Source organism: Nylanderia fulva, unplaced genomic scaffold, assembly GCF_048542155.1.
Source record: "Nylanderia fulva isolate GAGA-0341 unplaced genomic scaffold, ASM4854215v1 Scaffold18, whole genome shotgun sequence".
Taxonomy (NCBI): Eukaryota; Metazoa; Arthropoda; class Insecta; order Hymenoptera; family Formicidae; genus Nylanderia; species Nylanderia fulva.
Window position 1 is genome coordinate 3601198 of NW_028190055.1, and position 24543 is coordinate 3625740.

Consider the following 24543-nt stretch of genomic DNA (forward strand, 5'->3'; position numbering starts at 1 on the left):
CGAATTCAGAAGTGTCATCGTCAAAAGCCACCGTTTTCACGCGTTTATGAATCATGTCACGAGAGAGATGCAACAATTATTCAACTTTAAGACTAACTAAAGAGATATACTAATAATTTGGTTTTCATAATTAATTTTGAAATATTGACAACATTTTATTTTATATTTCTAGCTTTTCATGTAGAATTATTCTTTTATCTGTTATACCACGAATAGACTAGCAACACACACATTATCCTATATAAACAAGGAAGAAAATTCATTTAATCAAATTTCGTGCTAATTCGCTTTCGTTTATATTAATACAAAATATACATCTTGCACATAAAATATATTAATTTATAAGACACGCTACATATTTTTGAGCCTGATATTAAAAAAAGAAATGTGCCGAATAATATTGTATATCGCGTTATCTATAAAGAAGACTAAAAAAGAATCGTTTGGAAAAGCTAATCCCGTTCGCTTTTGCGTGTAATAACAAAGGGTGGGCAATAATTGCGGTACAAGTACGTGCTCGCGCCGGATAGAGTTTAATTCTGGGCGATATTATAATTAAGTGGTTCCACGTAATGGTTGCCGTCACGTCAAGTAGTAACACCGAGGTTGGTGCTCATCATACTGCTTAGTTCAAACAATCAGCGACCCGATGGTGGCCGTCACGCGAACCCATCTTTTGCCTCAACTGGCGTCCTTAATATTCAAAAGAGAAGTCTTATATTAAAGCTATAAAAGTTTAAACGAGAACGAATGTCTAATATATTTCAGATTTTGTTCGAGAAAAAATATCAAAATCACACAATGATTCTTCTTCTAAATTATTATATATGAAATTATTTGGATATAATAAATAATATTTTATAATTTTTATATATTTGTATATATAGTCTAATCAAATTTTATATACATATATTACACAATTATAAAAGTCTGAGTTATTTAGATAATTTTAGATGTTAATATCCATAAAGTTATGACGATAAAACCAAAAATGTATACAATTGTTTATATTTCACAAAACTTGAGAGAGAAAAAAATATATATGAGATTATTGAGGCATAATAAAATAGATGCACATATAATGAAACAACAACGATTGAAATCATAGTTGATGTATGCATTCAATCAATCAGCATTCGCGATGACGAGGAACATGTCTTCCACCATACGAATTAGCGTACGTCAATCTGGATCAGACTTAACACGCTGTTGAGTCGAGTACTCTACCGATCGCCGAACCGCAACCGGAAATTGGCCGCTTGGTTATCAAAGTTTGCGGTTTGCGTGTCTGCCGAGCTGAGCGGTAAATAGGCGAAAAGGGAAGAAGGTATGGGCGAATGGGGTGGGATATCCCCATTAATAAGCGAGTAAGAGATAGCTGACTCGTTGAATTAGGGTGCTGAAGGTAAATATTCATTTCACGATTGAAGTGACGTAACGCGAGCAGGTAAAGTATTCTTTTTTCTTCCACAGAATGTACTGTCATTTCAGCTTTCCTTTTCTACATTATTATATTATGAAATACGTTTATGCTTTTTTAGAGAATCTTTTAAAATTATATATTTCTTTTAGTTTTTATTGTAAAAAGCATGATATATAAATAGATATTATGAACTCTAAAAATATATATATTTTAATTTTTTCAGTCTCGCATTTACGTATATACCAAAAGATTTATGAAAACTATTTTGATTTGCATTGCGATAAAATTTACGATAAATATATAAATTGACAACTTGTGACGGATGTATTTAAAAATCTAATTAAAAGATAAAATTATTTATGTTTTGTATAGAAAATGAAAACACCGTAAATCAGAGTAGAAACGCGAATTTCGAGAATTACGAGAATTTCACGCATTTAATATATGAAAGTGCAGAGAGATATGTTATATTCCGACAAACAAATAAACGTATTCGCAATTTGCATTCGCACTCGACCCTGTTCGCGCAATTGTTCGTCCAGATGGCGCGCCCGCTCGGAATCAACGCGCCGACCGCGATGCGGATGTCGTCGCGAGTTGAATAATAAATTGCGCCGTTAATTGAAACAATTAATTAATAATTCATGATAGGCAAGGAGAATTTGCCAGGCGGATGGTGAGCGAGCGAGCGGATCGGGCGAAGGGTTGCGTCTGGTTGGGGGTTGCAGCGAGACGGCCGTCTCGCGCGGAAGCTTGTAATTTGCGTCACGACTAATGCGCAAAAGCGAGACGGTGAGTGAGGAAAGTGGCGGATGTATATATACATCTATCTCTCTCTCCACCTTCTGTGAATATAATTTACTTGAACAAACTAAAATCCTCATCGAGCGCGCCACTTTGTCGCGCCTTCTCTCATCGTAGCTCGGCATCCTTTTCGAGGGCCTGTCGCGTCTCGTTGCTTCAATATAACCTTCTCGACGTCTCTCTCTCTCTCTTTCTCTCGTGCTCCGACCTACGAAAACCGCCCCGATCGGTCCCGTTCAACCCCATCGTTCCGCGATTCGCCCGATTCACTCCTTTACGAATACTTTATAAGCCGGAAGACGCGGCCCGATGCCGCTCAAACTTTATTCTCTATTTATGTTTATTCACGGCAGAAAACGCGACCTTTTCCTCATAGGGTTCCTCGCTTTTTAAATCAATCCCGAAACTAAACAGATTATTTTGCCGTTGACATAAGAGGAATGGACAGAGTGCGATTGCGTGATACTCAGTTGCATTATACTTGGAACGATTATTTCTCTCTTCTTGCGCAAATAATTTTTATTATAAATTTTACAATTTATTTTTTGACGTCAACTTTGAACACAAAACTTTAATAATGAATAATGTAGTTACTTATTGACTATTTTAAAGATTAATTGTTTTTTCTCTCTCTCTCCTATAAGCTATAATAATAAATTTATTATTATCGAAACTTTAGTACCGCTATTTATCAATACACGTATCTTAATGTATCATTGAAAATACACTCGGTGGTCTTGGACTATCTCCGCGATAATAAAAACCAGCGTTAAAATTTGCAAAATGGTATAAAATTCCATCGCCGACTAATGGAAAACACGTGTCGATCAACGAAAGATTCTAATCAGATCGACTTAGAGCCAGGCTCAATCGACCTTTTTCGGCGAGATGCGGTTCAATCTCTGTGTGCAAACGATAAAAATCCAAAAGGATAGAAAGCTGCAGGTTCATTTTATAGGGAAGAGCACGAGACGCGGAAAGGGGAAACGGGTACAATCAGTAGGAACGACGGAAGGGGAGGAAATGGGGGTGGAGATGGGCGGCGGGCGCACAAAGAGGGATGAACCGCCGTTCATAAATCTCGATAGATTACTAAATCCCGGGTTTGATGAAACTCCGGGCCGGGAGCGTACATACATACACGTATGTCACCGGGTTATACGCGTACACGCACGCACGTAAACCGGTGTTGGTATCGCGCTAGCTCATCGGGAGCCGGGCGCTGATAACATTATCATAAAACGGCAATATCGCGCGGGATATTGACTCGATGGAGGAGCCGCGCCGCCGTCAGCTGCTTACCGTGCGAATCGAGCTTTAGAAGTAATCTAGAACGGTGGCTTCTCATGGCTTACAACTCTTTTTTTTTTTTTTTTTCATATGCAAATAGCCGAACGAAACTTCAAAAGTCGTGTCGACCGAGAGTTATGCGTAACGTTTCGTGTTTATCGTAACTTGCTTTATCTCTTTTTTCCGCGACGTTTTTATATCAACTGTGTTACATCTGGTAGGAAACATTGCGCGTAATCGTGAAAAAATAACTTGCAGTATAAAAAAGAGATAAAATATTCCACGTATCGTTATAAATAAATATTCCCCGTATCGTTTATTTTCAATTATATACGTTTCAGTATTAATATAATCATTATTCGTTTTAATATTTAACAGTTTTAGTAACTGTATAATATAGATATTTTTAAGCATAAGATTAAGAACTTGAAATATCTATATATGTGTATGTAGATACTCTTTTAATAATATAATTTATATATATATATATATATATATATATATAATTTTATTTTCAATTATATACGTCTCAGTATTAATATAATCATTATTCGTTTTAATATTTAACAGTTTTAGTAACTGTATAATATAGATATTTTTAAGCATAAGATTAAGAACTTGAAAAATATATGTGTATGTAGATACTCTTTTAATAATATTATAATTAATATAATTTATATATATATATATATAATTTTATTTTCAATTATATACGTCTCAGTATTAATATAATCATTATTCGTTTTAATATTTAACAGTTTTAGTAACTGCATAATATAGATATTTTTAAGCATAAGATTAAGAACTTGAAATATCTATATATGTGTATGTAGATACTCTTTTAATAATATTATAATTAATATAATTTATATATATATATATAAATTCCAAGGATTTCCGACAAACTATGTCAAGTGGAGCTTTAATTAAAAATAGTCGCGCTAAATGAGATATCGTGTTAAAGCGCAATATAGGAATTCGGCAAAAGGATGAAATGCGGTCCAAGTTGGCATAAGGAGATTTCACACAAACGCACATCTCTCTCTCTCTCTCTTTCATTCCCAGCCACCTCGCCAATAATGTCTAATATAGCAGAAGGCCTAGAGATGATGAGACTTCGTCCCGCCTCAGTTCAGTTCAGTTCAGGTATTAGATTATGAATATTCATGGCGGTGTGTCTGCGCGGTGCTTCATTACACCTTCCCTCTCCGCACCCTCACCGTCTATACTCGATCTCCGCCTCGGTTCTCCGTCTCGTCCTCTTCTTCTTCTCCACCCTCGCCTCCTGATCCGGCAGCAGCAGACGCGTCAATCAATATGCAACACCGCACCGCGCTTTGCTTATCTTCCGCAGTTCTCTAACCTCGCGCGAATATATATTCCGAGCCAGCCGATCCGCGCGAATATCTTTTTCCGATTTATGCAACGTCTCTGACGATGGTAATGATCCGGCGAATCGATGCGACGACTCGGTCCGAATCGACTAAAAGAGAATCCTCTCTCTCTCTTTTTCTCTCATTGTCAGTCTCGATATTAGCGTTGCAGACTGATAGACCGAGATTGACCGGTTGATTAAATACAGTGGCAAGTCCATTATCGCGGATGGCAAAATTCGCGGAGCAAATTCGGCAAACACGAGCGACAAGCGCGTCTCTGAAATATGCAATTCTGAGAGTCGCTAATTTTTTGAAAGTTTAATGAGGTCAAGCAAGAACAATGTCGTGTTCGTTCGATGGCTGAATTTTTTTTTATTTTAACTTAGCGAACTTTGGAAACGGATATCGTTGAATTAAAAAGGATATAGAACAAGGGAATACGCGCGACGTGACAAGCTGTATTAGATTCAATGTTGATTGGTCGATGAAAAAACATTTGAGATACAATACTTTAAATAAAAATATCGAAATAGCTGACGCAAACACATGATTGGATGCTACATTAAGTATCATTAATTATTCAATATTTTGAGTCGGTATCTCTGAATATTGAGTAATTCCACTGAACTCGGTATATCTCTGGATATTGGTAATACTATTTACGTAGTTAATCACACATCTCCAAATTAGTATCTAATATTCTACATACACATACATTACTAATGGAAATATTCTAAAACATTTATATTGCAAAACTTAAACAAATAATTGATTCAGATCCTCTAAATGTATATCAAAGATACATATCAAAAATTTAAAAAACTCATTATTCGCTTATACATAAAATAAAATAAAGATAACGAGATACAGTTTCGTGCGATGAAATAAAATCGTAACACGAATTTGACAAATATAATATTGTGCACGATCTTTCATCGAAAATCACGAATTTTATAGAAAATTCGAAAAAAATTTGTTAAATTGAAGGTTCGTAAAAATTTGCCGCGAATGATAAATCGCGTGAAAACGAGCTTGAGGGTGTTATTAGCGGCGGCGCGTATCAGCCATGATTGCCGGCGCGAGCACGTGATTGTCGCCAGACGGTCGACGCGTCCCATTAGTCACTTGGCCGGCGATCGGGCACGATTCGACGCCCCCCATCGTCGATGGAATTAATAAAGCGCGGCCGAGCAATCTGCTCATACACACATCAGGTCGGCGATATACCGGCACGTTGGCGGCCAATATATAGAAAAGTGGGGAGACCCCGTGGCGACGACGACGACGACGACGACGACAAGGGCAACGACTAACGGGGACTCGGTCGGAACCTGCATGATTTGATTAGCCTCAGATTGACCCCACGAGCCATCCCCGTTACACACTCTCGCTTTCTATGCGCGCGCCATGCGGGGCTCTAATCACTCACGAGACGGGTCCTTTTTACTCAGTTCATCCCTTCCTCTACCTTCCCCATCGTCCCGCTCTTTTATGCCGCGCGACCGACACCCGTCGTGCGCGGATAGCTCCGGCGACGAGCACCCTTCTTCCCTCTTTCCGCGGCACCCTCGGCCCTCCGCACCATTAGTCTTATGCCGGGCACTTTATGTCGGGAAATTTGCAATCTTTCCATTTAATATATCGACGGCGCGCAGCGGCGGGAGGCATACGATTTGAATACATTAGCTCGACAGGAAGGCGCTTCTCGCTTCTGTCTCCTCCGTGCACGAATACCATGGTCGATATACGTCAGGACGGCAGAATGCGCGGAGCCGCCGCGTCACGTAAAGAAGAAGAACGCCAAGTTACGACCTACGATTTTTTTCGAGACGAAACGATGCTTATTTGCGAGGCTGTTGATATTTATTCGCGTCGAAAAGGGATGATGACGATTTCAAGAGCTTTCGAACTAATAATCATTTATTTTAGTAGATCCTTCTACGAGATTGAAAAATTAATAAATTCCTGAATCGCATTTTTATAATTTTGAGGAGAAATGTCATTTTTTAATTAAATTATAAATAATAAAAATTGTTATTACACAGTAATCTTTAATCCGATATATTTTGTAAATTTTATATCATCTATTTTATTACGGCACAAGAAGCACATAAACTTGCAGTTTTCATGCTTATTTGCGAGGCTGTTGATATTTATTCGCGCCGAAAAGGGATGATGACGATTTCAAGAGCTTTCGAACTAATAATCATTTATTTTAGTAGATCCTTCTACGAGATGGAAAAATTAATAAATTCCTGAATCGCATTTTTATAATCTTGGGGAGAAATGTCATTTTTTAATTAAATTATAAATAATAAAAATCATTATTACACAGTAATCTTTAATTCGATATATTTTGTAAATTTTATATCATCTATTTTATTACGGCACAAGTAGCACATAAACTTGCAGTTTTCAGTAACGGAGATAGGGGTGCGATCAGAATAAATAGAAGAGTACTGGATTAATATGAGACAAGGCGTATAAATGTAGTTAATATTAGACATAAGGGGACACACACGTACACACATACATATACAGAATATTAGTCAGGGTGCTACCCTCTCAAACTATGTCCATCAGCCACACCCTGGAAACGAATGTTCATTGTAATTCATATATTTGGTATCTGATGCAATCTCCTTAATTATAATAACTTTCGCGATTAATTATCCTGAACGAAATTCAGAATTTATATTAAAACTTGTAATCAATGTGTAATATTTTTCCGAAAAAAAGGCGATCGTATCGCCGCATGAGCGTTCACTCAGTTAAGAATAATTCTCCGCAAGTAAGATTAGACGTGTGTGTTGCTACCTATAACTTGATTAGATCTTAACCTTAGAGGAAGATAAAAATAAAAAAGATTGCAAACGCGCACGGGTTGCACGAAGAAAATCCATGAACCTTCATTATGTTATCTTATTCTCTTCATTATCTAGCATTATTAAACATAATGAGCTTCTCTACCAAATTAAGGAAAGACCTAAGCCGAGAGAGATCGAACGACATCCAGATATAATTATTAAATAACAAATTTAAGCCGTACTATATTTGATCGATAAATCCCCGTCCTCGTCAAAATAAGTTTTCCTTCGTACATTTCCTACGTAATGCAATATAATTAAATTGTATGCATTAGTTATATATATATATAGAAAGTATAATGTAATAATATAACATGTCGATTCGAATTTGCATAACATTATAAATTAGGAGATAAAAAAAAATAGAAATAATACATAAGTGAAATAGAAAGTGTAAAACAATAAATGATTTCCTTAATATTTATGTTTTCTAAAACAAATTTCAATATTCTATAATATGCGACATAATATAAGAATATTATTTTGCTCTATTAATATTTCTGAAATATATTAAAACAACGAACAAAACGAACAAAATTACTTAGCGAGAAATACAATGCTTTTCTTTAACGACAGCAGAATTTCATGGGCGATAATGATCCGAGGTAGTCCGTAAGAAATGGAGAGGGTTTGATGAAAAATGGAGATGTTTGCGCGAAGGAAAACACTGGTTCGTTCGCATCATATACTATCCTAAATACGGGGAGAAAAGACGGAAGGAACCTAAACAATAGACGAATCGTTCATTCCAAGGACAAGATGGCTGTCGTGGACAAGATATAAAAAAAAGAAGACACTGTCGTCGAAGGCGTAAGATTTGTTGCCATAAAGAAAATTGCTTGGCGCTAATGAAGAAACATTACCTCGGCAATATTGCGTCCTTATTCACTACACTGTCTTGCATTTATGGATGAGGAGATAAAAAGGATCGATCGATCCGGAACAAATGGGTTAACGCGCGTACTCTGGCGTTCAACATTAACATATTAAAAATCTCTTGAAACATTTATTAGGTACATTATCACAAGCAACTGCTTATAACAAGTTAAGTTTCATTGTATATTGCGATGTATGATATTTTACGACATTTAATTTGATAATAATATTATGTGGATGCTAATATTTACATTAGAAGTAATAATATTTTATAAAGCTCTCCAAAGAAATTAAGAATTGTGAATGAAAACAAACTTTGATACGAAGAAATATATTGGAAATACTCCACGTCATATATCGCGCTCTGCACTGAAAAAAATATTTATGTAAAATTACATGAGTAAGCTAGATTTTTTTCCGACCCAGCATAATCATGCAATATTGATACTTACATGGAAGATTACAGATTGTATGTAATTTTATATGAAATATATTCTTAAATATTTTCAAGATTAAAAATATTTCACTGAACATGTAATTACACATAGGAAATGTTAGGAATGTATAAATGCTATAAAATAATGTTATAAGTAAAAAAAAATAGATAAATACTTATAAAATAAAATTCTAATAAAGTAAAAATATATTTTACATGTATTTTCACATTAGTATGTACTTATTTTTACTTTAAAACAAATGGGAAAAAAATTACAACGATAAGCAAGTAACTTTTCCAGTTCCGAGCTAGTAATTTCCATGTAAAAGTACATGGATTTTTTTCAATGTGATATTATCATCGAATTGTTACGGTCATTCGAGACGGACTGATCTCTCTCTCTCTCTCTCTCTCTCTCACTCTCGCATTCATTAAAAGCTTCCAGACATCTGTCGTTCTTCTATCCGATAGATCGATCGGCGTTTCTCCTCCTATGGTCAGCCTGACAAAGAGATACAGTCAGTAACACGCCGATGATTTGTGAAACTGTCCGGTCAGCAAGTATGCCAGAATGTGTATGGCTTCGCGCAAGCGCAACCCCTTTTTCCGGCGACCCCATGTATTGACGCGGTGGTCACTAGCAGAACTAGAGAACCCTCACTGACCAGCACCCCACTATTCCGTTCGGGCGTCCATGGAGAAGGCTGTATGTCTTACGGAATGCCTATGATGCTTTCTCACAACCCCTCCAAATCCTCCTCCGACCCACCCGTCCGTTCCACCGCGCACCCTTCGTGCATCCTCAACTTCCAAGCACTCTCCAGCATCCCGATTCCCCGAGTCTCCCTCTCTGTGTCTCTGTTTCTCTCCGACCCCATCTCCTCTGACGGCCACACGCTCGTGACAAGTGCGAGGCGGCCATCCAATAACCCGCACCGGCCACTGGCCTCCTCGGACTCCCATCTTCGACGCCGCCATAACCAGCCGAGTTATTGAGGACACGGAGAAATTAAGAAACGGAAGAGAGATAAAAGATTCTACCTGTCTCTTTTTCGCATCCCTATGCAATCTCCTTCGCAATTTTATTTCAACGTCAAAATGCTCATTTTCATTTTATAAAATATTAATTCCACATTGCATTTTTTGTATATTCTTCGAAATAAAATTTCACGTTATCGATCGAAACTCTTGTTAGTTTTGTTACATGATTTTGTAAGAAAGAATTTAGATTTCAAGATATAGAAACGTTTATATTCATTAACATGTATATGTTTTCAAAACATAATTTTATGACTTTACATTTCGAAAATATATTTAATCCAACGCTATAAATAAAATATAAAATTTTGCAATAATTGAACAGATTAATTTATCATAGAAGAACAAACAAAAAATGTAATAAAAGAGAGATATCTTCTCTTGTTTCGCGAAATACGAAGTAGAGTTCAATTATTCGTTAAATATTTATATTTAACCCAACGAGTTTCAAATTTTAACATTCTTTAGAAAACGCGTATTAAAAGAATTGAAACTTGAAGCGTCAAGCGTCAAGATTAATGAGCTTACACGATTTTGAAGAGTCGAGTCGCTATTATTGTACGAGACTCATTGTATATAAGCTCGCGGAGTCATACATAAAGAACAATCAATCCTCCACAATGTACGCCTCGAAATAACAGGTGCCGTACAGCATTTCATTCCGTATTCAGACGAATGGATGAACATGCGTGTGCTGACGGTTATAGTCCGAAACGCTGGAGATGAGGCACATTTATATGGGGGCACACGCACACGCGCAAGCAAGTCCAGTAGTCGGTCCAGTGGCCGTAGCTGCGGCCGGCAGCTGCGGGGGTGGCGATCGGGGCTTTACCCCCTCGGCCGTAGGAGGGTGGCGAGGCGTTGATCAATACGTGAAGATAGAATCCGATGCTACCCATCCAGCCATTCCGCTCTCCCCCCCTTCCCCCTTTGTCCCCTTGGTTCCTCTCCGCCATACGCCAGCTCGACAACGCTACAACCGCGGCTGCCCGGTCCGGCTGAGGGTATCGCGGCTCAATCGACTGATTTGTCACCCACGCATCATTTTCTTCGAAGGAGGGTGGATTTCTGGAAGCTTGCGCTTGGCAGAGAACGCGGTTCGACCCTTGCAGCGTTTCCATTAGCGGCGAAACACGTTTAATTCCATCCTCGGTATATATATGTATATATATATAGATACGTTATTGGTATTCGTATATAAAAAAAAAGTCGTAATTATATATGATATATTATTTGTAAGACAAACCAAAATACAAGTTGAAAATATATTTCAGACTCAAATGCAAGCGTAAATGTTACATACTCTTGACGAATTTTAATGAAGGCGGGAACTCGTATTCGCAACGCAAGTGATGATGAATAGTATTTATAGAAAATAGAACGCGTTTTATGGACGTTTATCAAACGCACGGGCAATTTAAAATATCTCGAAACTTTCTCTCTGTCGATTAAAACGCTCTTCATTTACACATATAGATAAAGCGGCGACTCGCCGTAAGCGAGTCTCGATCGGTTTTGGCTTTACATTTTTCGATCGCGACAAAGTCGATTGCTTAGAATTGCGAAAAAGAAAATTACTAATGAGATATTGGCATGGGGAAAATAACAGGTAATTTAACACGGGGGATTAGTGCGATAGGAGGGTTTAGAATTTTGCAGGCAGGCAGAGGGAAAATGCCAGTCCGGTAACGGGGCTCGCTCTGAAAGGAAAGTTAAATCCCTTTACAGTTTATACGACGAACGCTGGTGTTTCCCAACTTAACTGGTTTAGGGTCATAAACCTCACCCGAGCATGCAGAGGAAAGCGCATTTATAACTAACGTAACTCGTATCCCGCTTAGCTAAATAATTAAAAGATACGAGAGAAGGCTCGCGTTCCACCCCCTCTTCGTCGAGGAACATTATCACCATTATGACTGAGTCTCAACTCCCTTCAACTGTCACCTATGTTACGGACCTTCATTATCATTATTTCGCTAACTTTATGTTCTGTCATTTTTATCAATGTCATATATATTTTCAGAATACTTAATATTTAAAGAATACTCGCTATTTAGAACAAAATGTCTAAAATAAACTTCTTTCAACATTAATTTAAAATGTGAGAACGAAGATGCTTGCATTAAAGAACTTTTATATATCGTTATCGCGATTCGATGAAAGAAGATCGTAAAGAGAGAAGAACGAAAGATTAGTAGATAAACATACACGTGGAGATGATATACAGAGGGATGATAAGGGAAACGGTCGTTGACGAGAATCGGTTTAGCATGCCGCGGTGTAAGAGGCAGGGGCCAACGTTAGCTTTATGTTAATCTGGGCTAGCGGCGCTGCGGCTGACAACGATGCTGTCGCTGTTAATATCGCCCGGTGACGTAGTAGTAACTAGTCGCCGGTATACCTGCCGGCCAAACTGTACTGCGCCCGACACACAACAGTCCGGATATACGTACGTGTGGAGTATGCAGCCCGCTGTGGTACGTACTCTCCTATGGTGTACGCTCCGGGGGTGGTATCGCACGATATGGTGTGGCTGTACCACCGGCGAGGGTGGCGACAGGGGTGGCAATCAATATGGGCCTCAACGCAAACACGGCGCCGCTGTTGTACTAACATCAAATAGGCGGATAGCGACCGGTCGCTCGCCTCGTGCATGTGCATTGTCTACTCTACTGCTCTGTATAAACCGACCGCTTTTCGATATTTTTCGCCCGGCTGATCGAGTCGGGTTAACCGTCGCCGATCGAGCCGACCTCGATATCGCGTAGCCTTTGCATCTTTGTGTTTTTAAAAAAAGATGCGTTATACTAGAAATCATTTATTTGTAACTAATGATTCGATTAAGATATTGAAAAATATTGGTCAACTTTTTTTATATTTGCTGTTTGAATTAAAAATAAAAATGAATGACTGTGTAAAAAATTGCGTAGCAATATAATTTACTATTATATGCTATAGTAAAATTATATATTATATATTGACACGTTTAATAATGTCTTAGCAAAGAATGATGTGCAAAATAAAACTGATAAAGAAATATTTTGTTGCGCGAAAAATCTATTTCTTCAACGTCAAAACAATATCGCATTAAAAAACAAATCTTCCACGACATATATTCCTCTCTTTTATATATAAACGAAGGCAATTTGCCGTACGCTTTTAGTAAGCGAGGGGTTGAAAAAAAAAAAGAATAACAAGCAAAACGCGCGGCGAAATTCTGGAGAGCGTCGCAACACAATAAATTTGAGGATTGTCGAGAATAGGGAGGCTACAAAATTCCGTAGTCGAAATTTTCTTCAACGAAGAAATGGAATCGCGCGGGTCACCGCGCTTGGTCCTCTTCTCCCTCGACAAGGCGAAGCAAAAATTCGACGGCGGGAACAATAGCGAGAAATAAATTATGCAAGATTACAAAGAAGGCAAGCACGGGTCGAGGGGACACTTTATATTATCCGGGGACAGCGGTAGCATAATTGCCACCCAAACCCCCGGCTTCTTCTCAAACTCCTCTCTCTCTTTCTCTCAGCCATTCTCCGCCGTCGTTTTCTCGCCCCATGTTCCTTCGATAACGCCCTCCCCCCGGAAAATAGAAGAAGACGAAGAAATCCCTCGTTATGAGATGCGAGCTGGTTTCTTGCCCAGCTGTTTTCCGTCCCGCACCACCGTTCTTTAGTAAGATTTCCCCAACGTAAACATACCGTCTCTGGTTCCAGCACGCCACTCCACTTCGCTCCATTCCACTCGATTCGGCCTACCATCCGCACTCCTTCAATCCCACGGAATGGGTTTCGCTTCGTACATCAGTCATCTGAAAAATGCGTTTGTACAACTTATCAACGATAATCAATAATTAATACAAAAGTATCTCTCATTTTTACTCAAACTACACTAAAACTTTTTTTAAATCTATATATGATTTTCTCGTTCTCATAAACATATCTTATGCAGTGTTCATAAAATATATACGCATTTCAATGATTACGCTAAAAAAATAAAAGTTTATTTGCATAAATTTTTACAGTAAATAAATTATAATCTTGCAAATACTCTAAGATGAAGGAAACTACGAGCTTATTGTCACAAGAATTTCTTTACGTATGTATTTTATGTATTCGTCTTTGTTACTCCAACATACTTCAATCTTACTTTACATGCTAAATTTTTTTAATATTAAAAAAAGAACTCTATCAATATAAAATTCGCAAAAATGTCTTATTCTTTTTGTATTAATTGACATCATAAAAATTTTTTATTTCAAAAGTTCTTATAATCAACAAGTTAAACTAATTAGTTGGTGCCTGCCTTCTTCACATTCTCACATATTCCTCACATATTCATCAAATACAACATATGCAATGCAGGAATATTAAAGCCAGTTGTTACGATGAAGATGGTTTTCTTGGGAGGACAAGGTTGTGAGGGTGATGGAAACGCAAGATGTTAATGAGGCTGGAGGGTTGGCATTCCTAGCGGCCTCCAAGACTTCCAAAGATTTCTCTCTGGTGACGTCAAGATTCTGATCCTCCAAGCCTTCGTTCAATCTCGACGCGCATGCTTATTTTGCATTTAATTTTTCTCAAACGTCTATGTGTGAGTAATTTTTTTTTAAATATTACCATTATAAAATCGCAAAAAGTAAAGCGTTATCAATTTCGTTTGAATCGTGTATCGGAATCCTCTTATTTTAACAATATCGCGGATAAGAACTAAATCAGAAGAAACATTTTGAAAAATACGTTCGTAAATAATATTACAAAGTGACTTTAATAGCATTTTCGTGGTTAAAATCACGTACTTTCATTTTTCCTCTTTTTTTCGGGACACAATGGTGCATGGTCGCTTACCCCTCATGCTCTTAAATTATTGTTGCCCGGGGTGGAGCGTACAGGAAGGGCGTATCATCCAACAGATATGATAACCCCAAGCTAGGGGTTGGTTCGATCCAACGGACCAATAACACACTACACGACAGTCCCATTCATAACCGAATATCATAAAGTACCGCCCATTAAAGAAAAGTCTCTTGCGCTCTATAAAATTGCGCATCGTTCATATATATTAAAATCTCACTACATTTATATGCAAAACAATATGAATTTTTTATTAAGTATTTTTGACTTAATTTTAATTAATGCAACTTGCTTTTTAATTTGGTACATCAATATCAAACATGTTTTTTTTAATGTCAAAAAAGCATTAAGAAATATTTATATTATATAAAAATATAAATAAAAATAATTATTTAAATAATTTTGAAATAAACTTGTGGCAAGAACAGTAATTTTATTTAATCTCCATTATTTTCAACGAGATTTTGTTTCGTAAAAAAAAAAAAAGAAAAAAGAGAAGAAAAAGAATACGTCCAATCGGTGCACGGTTCTCTGTATTATAATTTTCTAAGAGTTCAAGAAGATTGCAAATGTCAAGTACACCGAGTGCTTAAGACGTTTGAGCAGCAATGAGGGGGTGAATTGCGGTGAAAACGTTAGGTCGAAGCAAAGGGGGTATTCGTGAGGAAGGTGGGGAGAGGCGGAGCGGTGAGGGGGTTAAACCAAGAGATAGAGGGTTGCTGTCACAACCACACCAGCCGTTACTTCTGCTCCGGTAAATTCTGCGCTCGCTGGAACATCGGATGATGTTCCGTCCGTTTGTCTGCCTGCGATCGGTTTCTCTGATGCTTTATTTTCTTTTTCCTTTTCGTCGCCGAGTCATTGCACGAATAATGCTTTTCGTAAATGACGATACATTCAACGAAACATCGGAGATACGAAATGCAAATCATTTTATCAACTTTTTTATATGTATTAATTATTAATACATAATAATTTATATATTAATAACATATGCATTTTTATTTTTATCTTCACATGTATTATTAATTACATAATGTGTATAATAATACAATAAAACAGACTTGCGGGCGTCCGCAGAATTTTTTCCAGGGAGGGGCACAATTACAATTTTTTTCTTATCATTATTATTATTCTTTCTTAATATATCTTTTACATTCAATTCTTTAATTATTTCGTAATTTTAATATTTTTTCGATTCCCGATTCAGCGACATTCGGATCTATATTTTTCTTTTGCATTTATTTATTTCCGTAGAGGGGTTAAAGGATTATTGAAATTAAATCTCAAATATGAGATTATTTCATATTTTAAAAATCTTGGCAGTGACCAAGTGAAATTTGGTGCCTTGTGCACAGATATTTAATTCTAACGAAAAAATTTAGTTTCATTGGGATAACGCACTGTCTTCCGCGATCGGCTCTTTATCGCCTGTCTTATACTTTAAATTTATATTTATATGACAGAGCCTTGTTAAACTCTTAACTTAATATTTTTATATTAAATAAAATTGCAGATGTCCATGAAACCAGAGTACAAATAGAAAAGTAATATGTAAGAGACACGAGAAGTGCAAAAATTCGCGCGCGCGTGCAAGCACGATTAGATGCAATATTATGATTGGACGCGCCCGGATCTTCCGCGCTGCGAGCAGAAAAAACATCCGACACCGGGAGAGAAGGAGCAGACGGAGCGCGGAAATTGCGGTGCGATCTGTTTCAACCTTGAATATCGGTGGGCCCCGCATCGCGTCGTCGCCCACGAGAGCGTTCAGCCGCATCCCGCGGCGCGGAATATCGCCCGTTTAAAAAGGGAAGAGAGAGAGCTTTTGCCCTCCTTCCATATATATATATATATATATATATATACGCGGCGCATCAATTTATACGTAGCGTTGAGAAATCAAGCGAAGGAAGCCCACCCCAAACGCGCGCGTTGCGCCACGCCGTTCTCCCGGTAAGCGGTCCTCCGTTTATGCCGCCGATAGGGATGAAGCTCTCTCTCCGAGGGGTGGAAGCTTTGCTTTATACTTATACGAGGTTTCGGCTTTCGTGATGTATTCCGAGACAAGGAGCGCGAGATGCGTCTCGATCCCGGCACGGAGAGAAACGGAAGATACGCGGGTTACATTGGTAGGAAATGGCAAGGCGATGGTAGGGAAAGCAAATGCTAGGGGTGGGATAGATATCAAACCGCGATTGCCATTTTTACTCTCTCGCCCGATTTTAATACGTATCGACCATCGAGAGACCACTCATACCGGAGAGAAAAAAAGAACGCGAGAATCTTTTCTTTTTTTAACGATATTCTCCTACGATTTACCCCTTTGATAGATATAGTTGTTATTTACATCTAATAATAATATTTCGCACGTTGCGCATAAAGATCTCAAATTGATTATCGATATACAAAGGAAAGGGGCTATGAAACGGAATGATCGCGCGGAAACTTTCCCTCTTTCATGCCTCGTTCGCTCTTATCGCGAGGATAACTCACTCCTACCTCTTTGCATGCAGCGCTTCACTGATGCAGCTTTCGATTAAAAAGGGTGAGCTTAGGTATATTTCCATATTACGATATATTATGTTATAGAGATCAATAATCGCTTGATACATAATTCGTGCAAAATTTGGTCAACTTTTTAATCATTTTGATATATATATTAATTAAATATTTATAAACGATATCCACAAAACTCTTAATGCGTGATAACGTTTATGTAGAATAATGACTATAAAAAAGGGAGAAAGAAAGGAAAATTCCTGCGAAAAAATATTACCTTCGCGTCGGCACGAAAATAATCTGGTCGGATACGCGATACCGTTCAGCAAATATTTCGATAAATCAGCGCGGCCGCGGCGAAAAGCGGCGGCAACGGCGGCGTAGTAGCAAGGTATACAACACATATCTTAACGTCGTATAAATCTCCGACTGGAAAATTACACCAATGCGAGATAGACGGAGAGATCGCGAAAGAAAGGATGAGAAGGAAAGTTTGCGTCGAAGGTGGGCGAGAGGAAAAGGGGATGAAGAAGGGAGATGGGGGATAGAAAGCGCGAGAGACTACCCCCCTCTCGATCGGTAAAGGTGAGGTGGCTCGGAGAGTAGAGGGCGAGGCGAGGGCTCGAAGATCCCGGGTTGGGGTAAAGCGTATACTCTTCCCCTCTCCATCTCTTCATCCGTTCACCCTCTGCTGTTGCCGCCTTCTCCTCTACCAATACCTCCGTCACCATCACCACCATCACGCTATCCCAAATTCAGTAGTAGTAGCAATAACAGCGACAGCACCAGCAGCAGCGGTGGTAGCAGTAGCAGCAGGCAGCTAGCAGCAGCAGCGCCAACGGTGGCGGCAATAGAACGCAGTAGCAACAGCCAACGAAGGCGGTGGCGGCAGCAGCAGCAGCAGCAGCTTTCCCCACTTCAGAAGAAAAGCACTTTCATAAATCTGCCAGCAGATATATGTGCGCACAATTTCCGAGATCCGGCCATTAAAGAGCCGCTCCTCGGCTATACCACCTCCCTATTCCACTTCTGCCTCTTCTATCGCCCTGAACCAACCGGTCCACCCTCCTTCCTCTCCTTCCACCCCCAGCCGCCGAAGCGTCGTGGATATAATGCGGCCGGGAGCCTGAAAGTAATTCTCTCCGTGGTTATATCTTGATCTCATCCCCACTCCAGTCACCACCTTCCTCGTCGTCGCTTCCTCCTTTTCCGCGCTCGGAGCCACCCTCGGAGAGAAACCCTCGAAAACCATTGCTATGAAGAATAAACGGCTAAGCAATGCCAGACCGCGATCACCCTTCTCCTCCCTCGTTCTTCTTTGCCCACCTGAACCCTCCCTCCTCGAGAGTCGAAAACTCAACGCGTTTAGATAACGTATACCGAAATGCCTCACGGCACACTCCGCCGCCTATACACACCCTCTTCCCTTTAGCCCCTTCGCGCCTTCATTTCCACCTCCGTGCGCCACGTGGAATTTACCTACCCTTTTCTCGACATTCACGCAGCACGACGGAGCAGGGAGGTGTAGGGAGGACGCGAACGCGGGATGAGTATGCCCCGGTTATCCCGCGGCGCGGAGTAACACGCTGTAAACAGTTTACTTCTAAATCGGCGAGTTTGCTATATATTTTCAGATAGGGGCTGACTTATGCCCGCCGACGCCCCTGGTAAGCGTCGACCGTTTTTAAAGATTTATCTCGGCGCAATACGCCGACACGAGGGGCTGCGCCACTGCACCACAAGCTTTACCCGTTGGAAATGTTCTTTCAGAAAAGTTTCGCGAGAGCTGCTTTACGGCTTTTATTAAGCTTTATTGTTGTTGAAAAAAATACTACTATAGGTTAGTATAAATATATTATCGCCATTCCTTTCATTGACTGTTATTTTCGGAATGAAAAATATTGCAAGAATAGAAATAATCTGTTTATATATATATATATATACATTAATTATTTCACCCGTGCTTGATTGCATAGAGAAGCGAAAATGATTGTATAATATATATTATTAAGATTAATTACTTCTTTCTGAAAAACGAATATACAATTATTTATCTCCCTGAATTTTTCTCTAAGTTAGTCTTTTTTGTTAAGTTAATACAGATATAATTTATATAGATTAAAAACAATAGAAAAACCTTAATAAAAAATAAAAAGCATGTCCGATTAAACATAATATACACATTTATAATTATGTCAAACCTCATTAATTTAAGATCCAAATTATGCAGAATAGAGACAAATGTAAGATGTAATAAAGACTATTCCCTGTTATTCGTCAAATAAAATGTAATCTATAATCGGCAAAAGAATAACGAATGGTGAAAGGAGAGAGCTTAAGGATCAAGGCATATAGAAAAGAAGCGAAATTGCTATCAGCTTCAGGTAACAATAAAATTTGATAAAGAAGGAGAAAGTTTGCAATATACAGCACTCTCGGCTCTCGTTCTTAGTATAGCGATGGAACTTCCGGGCGTAGCAAAATAGAAGAAGAGGGTGAGAGTGGAAAAGGAGAACGCGCTTCTATAAACGCAGCGAGACACCGTTACTTCTAGTCACAACTTTCAACACCGAAAGACGGAACTTTAATCAGACCCAAATCATGTTATTTGTCATTGGATTCATCACAATCGCACAAGATGGATCAATGGCGTGTTTGTACTACTTTAGAAGTCTAATATAAATGTTGAATGTATTAAATGTTGCATGTAGGAAATTTTAAGAAACGAAAAGTATAAAGTAGTAAGTATTTTAAATATATACTTTTAGCATTACACTGAAATAACATTTTGCAATGAAAGCATTTATAAATCTTAAATATAATGATTACTTGAGATAAAGTTATGAATGATAAAAATATTTTGTGCCTTTTTCTGACGTGCAAATATTTCTTTTTCTATTCGACATCATCTAACCATATAACATTTCTCAAAATCCGACAACGTTTGTCGTTGCTTGCAAGTCATTTAAACCTTGAAGCGACACTCGAAACTAAACAAAACTGACCCAAAGTGCTAAGGACTATCCACGGGTAAGTAAATATGACGCCGCCGCACAGGACTCTCACCTGTTTCGTCGTCTGATCTCGGAATCTAATTCAGAGGAATTCAGGGGATAGTAAAGGGATGGAGAAATGCGAAAATGACGGAAGTGAGGAAGAAAGAGTGAGAGCGAGGGAAGAATAAAATGAGAGGAATATAGTTAGGAAGCGCAAAGTAAGAGAGAGAGAGAGAAAGAGATGAGGAGAAGGTGAAATACATCAAGATTGCATCCCCACTCAACATCGCGGAGGACGTTCTCCCCTTCTCGTGGTCGCTGCAGGGGAACGCGAGGGAGATTGTAGGTGGATGAGGAGGTAAAGGACGACAGGGAGGGTGGGTGACGGTGGTGGTTGTGGCTGAATTCAACGGGGTGTACCGTCTCTGTTGCCAGCCCCGCCCGTCATATTCCGCGAGGGCCAATCCCGCGAGGTCTTTTTATTAGATCCATAAATCCATCATATCGCTCTCACCCCATGGACCGTACGCCCTCGCGTACTCATTGGTCGGCATTATGATCTCGCGTCTCTACGAGATCGCGGAGGGTTTATGGTGATGCGCGCGATCCGCATCCGTCGCGTCCTTTGGCGCATTGCGGACTTTTCTTCACTCCGCCTTGTTATTAATATTGAATTTTTTCTCCGCGAAAGAGGAGAGAACTCTCGGCCGAGGAGGCCGAGAAAGGCACCCTTCGAGAGATGCGCCAAGAACTTGCTCGCGGTGGCGTTCGCGAAGGAGTGGTACGCTCGCTCTCGTGTATAGGTGGGCTCTCAAAAGGGCATTCTAGGGTTTGCTGGTGGGAGCGGGAGATGCGCGCGCAAATCTTCCGAGCCTGCCTGCAGACCACTGTCCACTCTTCGCCATCCGGACGTTCTTTCCTCATCGTGCGCCCTACGTTCCAACCGGGGCTGACGAGACGTTTCTCCCGGAGGGATTGGAAATTTGCTCGGTAATGCAACCAACCCTACGACGCCGAGAGTCTTTAACAAGAGACTTGGAATATATGTTATGCAATTTTTTTCAAGAATGCTAACTTTCAAGAAATTTTATACAAGATGCATTTATATCAAGAAAGATAAGTCGAGCTTCTTTGCTATTCCGAGAGGAGAATTTGTTCAAAGATCAGAAAATTAATGATGAAAATGAGCACGCGAGAGAGATATAGTCGGAGCGAGATAAATTCATAATTCGAGCATGATCGCGTTGTGTAAGCAGGGGTTGCGTCTTTGCTCCCACAGAGCTAGTTCTCTTGTCCCCAAGGAGGGCTGCAAGATCGAAAGAAACCGACGATGAGCGGGAAACGTAGGAGGAGCGGGGAAGATTCGAAGACCATCAGACTGCTTGACGGACGCGAGGATCAATATCCTCCGATACCATACTCCGAAAGCTATATACGAACCCATTTCCACCGCCAATAAAACGCCATACCTACGTGTATTGCGCTATTCGGGCGATTCTCTTCCTGGCCTCCTATTGGCCGTAAAACACTGGTCGGCTGAAAGGTTGAATTTTATCGCGGGGAAAGAAATATCGATGTAAAGGAGAGCAACTCAGGGTGGTGTACGGTATGTATACGTATATACAAACGGTCGCGATGCCTGTTGTGCATTACGGTAAATGTGTCGGTTAGAAACGCTTCGCGTTCTCCATGATCTCGAAATGAGAAAACGCGCAGCGCAACGAATGTTTATAATTTTTAAAAGTATTCGCTTTCAAGATTAAAATAAAGCTTGCCAGAACACTTGTCAGTCCAATCAATTTTATTCGTATAATCGATGTTTAAAAAAGATAGTAAGTGAAAAAATATTTTAGTCTTTAGTTAGTTAATATTTTTATGATATAATGAAATATTTTAATAATATCTCCTAATATTCAATCTATATTAAGGAACTCAAAATTTGTGAGGAGAGTCAAATAAAATTGGAAGAGCGATATTTGATGAAAAATCATAAAAAATGAAAATGCATAACGCTATCGATAAAATTTTGTTGTAATCATGTTTGAATTGTTACGTCAGATATATAGAGAAGACAGTATAAATGTCTAATCATCTCTCTATTCTATCTTTCTTAAATTATCCATCAATCTAGTCTCAAGCATGTATACATTTATACATATATCCCGCGAATGGAATGTCGAGATAAGAGAAGAGAGTCTCGCATGAATATGGATAAGACGCGCTCGTGCGATCCCATTGGGAGATTCGCGGCTCCAATCATAACGCGTACCGATATCACGTAACGCTATGATATGACATTATCATAACGCGGGCGGTTTATTATTGGTCGCGAGTGCGCCCTACTCTATGCTTCTCTCCCCTTCGCTCCTTCCTTTCTTCCGTTCTTCCAGCCACCCCCACGGTACGTGTTCTGTGCCTCGACGCATACGTTTCTCGGTTGGTGAGGTGGGGCACGGAGCAGAGCCCCCCTATTCACTTTCCCCTCTGCCGCCAACTGCCGCTTCCCCTTCTAGTCCCAACTGCTCTGCCGCCATCTCCCCGCCGTCCCAGCCACCCTCCACCCCCGCCCGAATTATGAGGATCAATACACGAGGAAGCTTGCAAGGGCAGCGCCGACGCTACTCGTTTGTCGGCCTTCTTCGAGCGTGGACCTTCTTCGTCGAGCTGGACATCGCGTACGCATCGCGATCGTTGATCACCTCGCGCGATCACCATCGTTTCATTCCAAAATTGTGTCCCTTTTCACACACGCATGCATAAATAACGGTATCTTCTTTTAGCGCGCAGTATTGTAATCGTATTCTAATTTTATCGTGACATTTTCTCCCCTTTAATTATGATTTATGAAATAATATAAAATTTTAATAAAATTAATTTGTTAAATAAGATGTACAAGGATCCCCTGTGCTTAAAAGCTCTTCATTCAGATTTGTTTTCAACCATCTTATTTCTCTCGTCAAACATTTGTACGAGTGACGACGTTGCCTTTATACAAAAACTTCCCCGTACTACAACCGACAATCTTTTATTCCAACATCCTATCTTTTCTATACAAACACACACGCATATACACACACATAGAATAATTGTATGCTTTTGTTCAAATATAATACTACAATCAAAATATCATATTAGTTTTGATTGTGTGTTCTTTCCTTTAGGAATGTGTGTAGCTATTTGGTTAAAAAAAAACGAGAAAAAAATTGAATTTGTTAAACAAGAAGAGAAAAAAGAACGAAAGAGAAAAAGATGAAAAAATGTGATTAAAACCTTTGATGATAAAGCACATATGCCTACTTAAATTTTATTATTATTTTCATTTACATGATGCATCGTATAAATATCGAATTCACGCTTAAATTTTTTCTTTCTTTTTTTGCTTTTAACCTATTCGTTAAAAAAAAAATACACAATATTTCTATACATAAAAATGTCAATGTAACTCTCGAATTGTATAACACAGCAATTACTACTTTCAATCAAAAGTGATAATGATGATCAATTGTTCACAAGTATCTGATACCTGATATTTTGACGTATAAATTGTTTTAATTGGTTTAGCAATTAGATCGGTGCAAGCAATACAAACGCATGCGTATACGTATAAGCACACATAATTTTTCAAACATTTATATTAAATATACGAAAATTCCATTTTGTATTCTTTAAAAAAGATTTCTCTAAAAAAGTTTTGAAGATATTGCGCGTATTTTTATCTCTAATAAATATATGGACATTAATCATAAAAAATCATAAAAATACAATTAAATTCTTTTCATATGTAATTATCAACATTTGTTTTGAAAAAGCACTAAAATATTAAATAAATCAATAAATGTTAATATATATAGATCTGTATCATTATATATTGTTACTACATAATTATTTTGCAATTCAATATTTCTTACTCAATTAAGGTTTATCTATTTTAAAATAATTGAAGAAAAAATTGTTTAAATAAAATTATAACATTAAATTCTTTCTTCTCGGAAGAAGAAAATATAGATGATTACTTAAAATTGTTTTCAATTAAATTAAAGAATGTGAACAAAATATTAAATTATACAAAATTAATTTAAAAATAA

General features: G+C 38.6%; 1 long non-coding RNA gene across 1 annotated transcript in view; it reads right to left on the bottom strand.

Annotated features, from left to right (window-relative positions):
• Nucleotides 1–24543, bottom strand: part of LOC146723641 (uncharacterized) — a 124851-nt gene that overhangs the window by 93832 nt on the left and 6476 nt on the right. Inside the window, exon 3 of the long non-coding RNA XR_014924478.1 lies at nucleotides 13809–13918. This is a non-coding gene — a long non-coding RNA (uncharacterized LOC146723641). The remainder of the gene's footprint in view (nucleotides 1–13808; nucleotides 13919–24543) is intronic.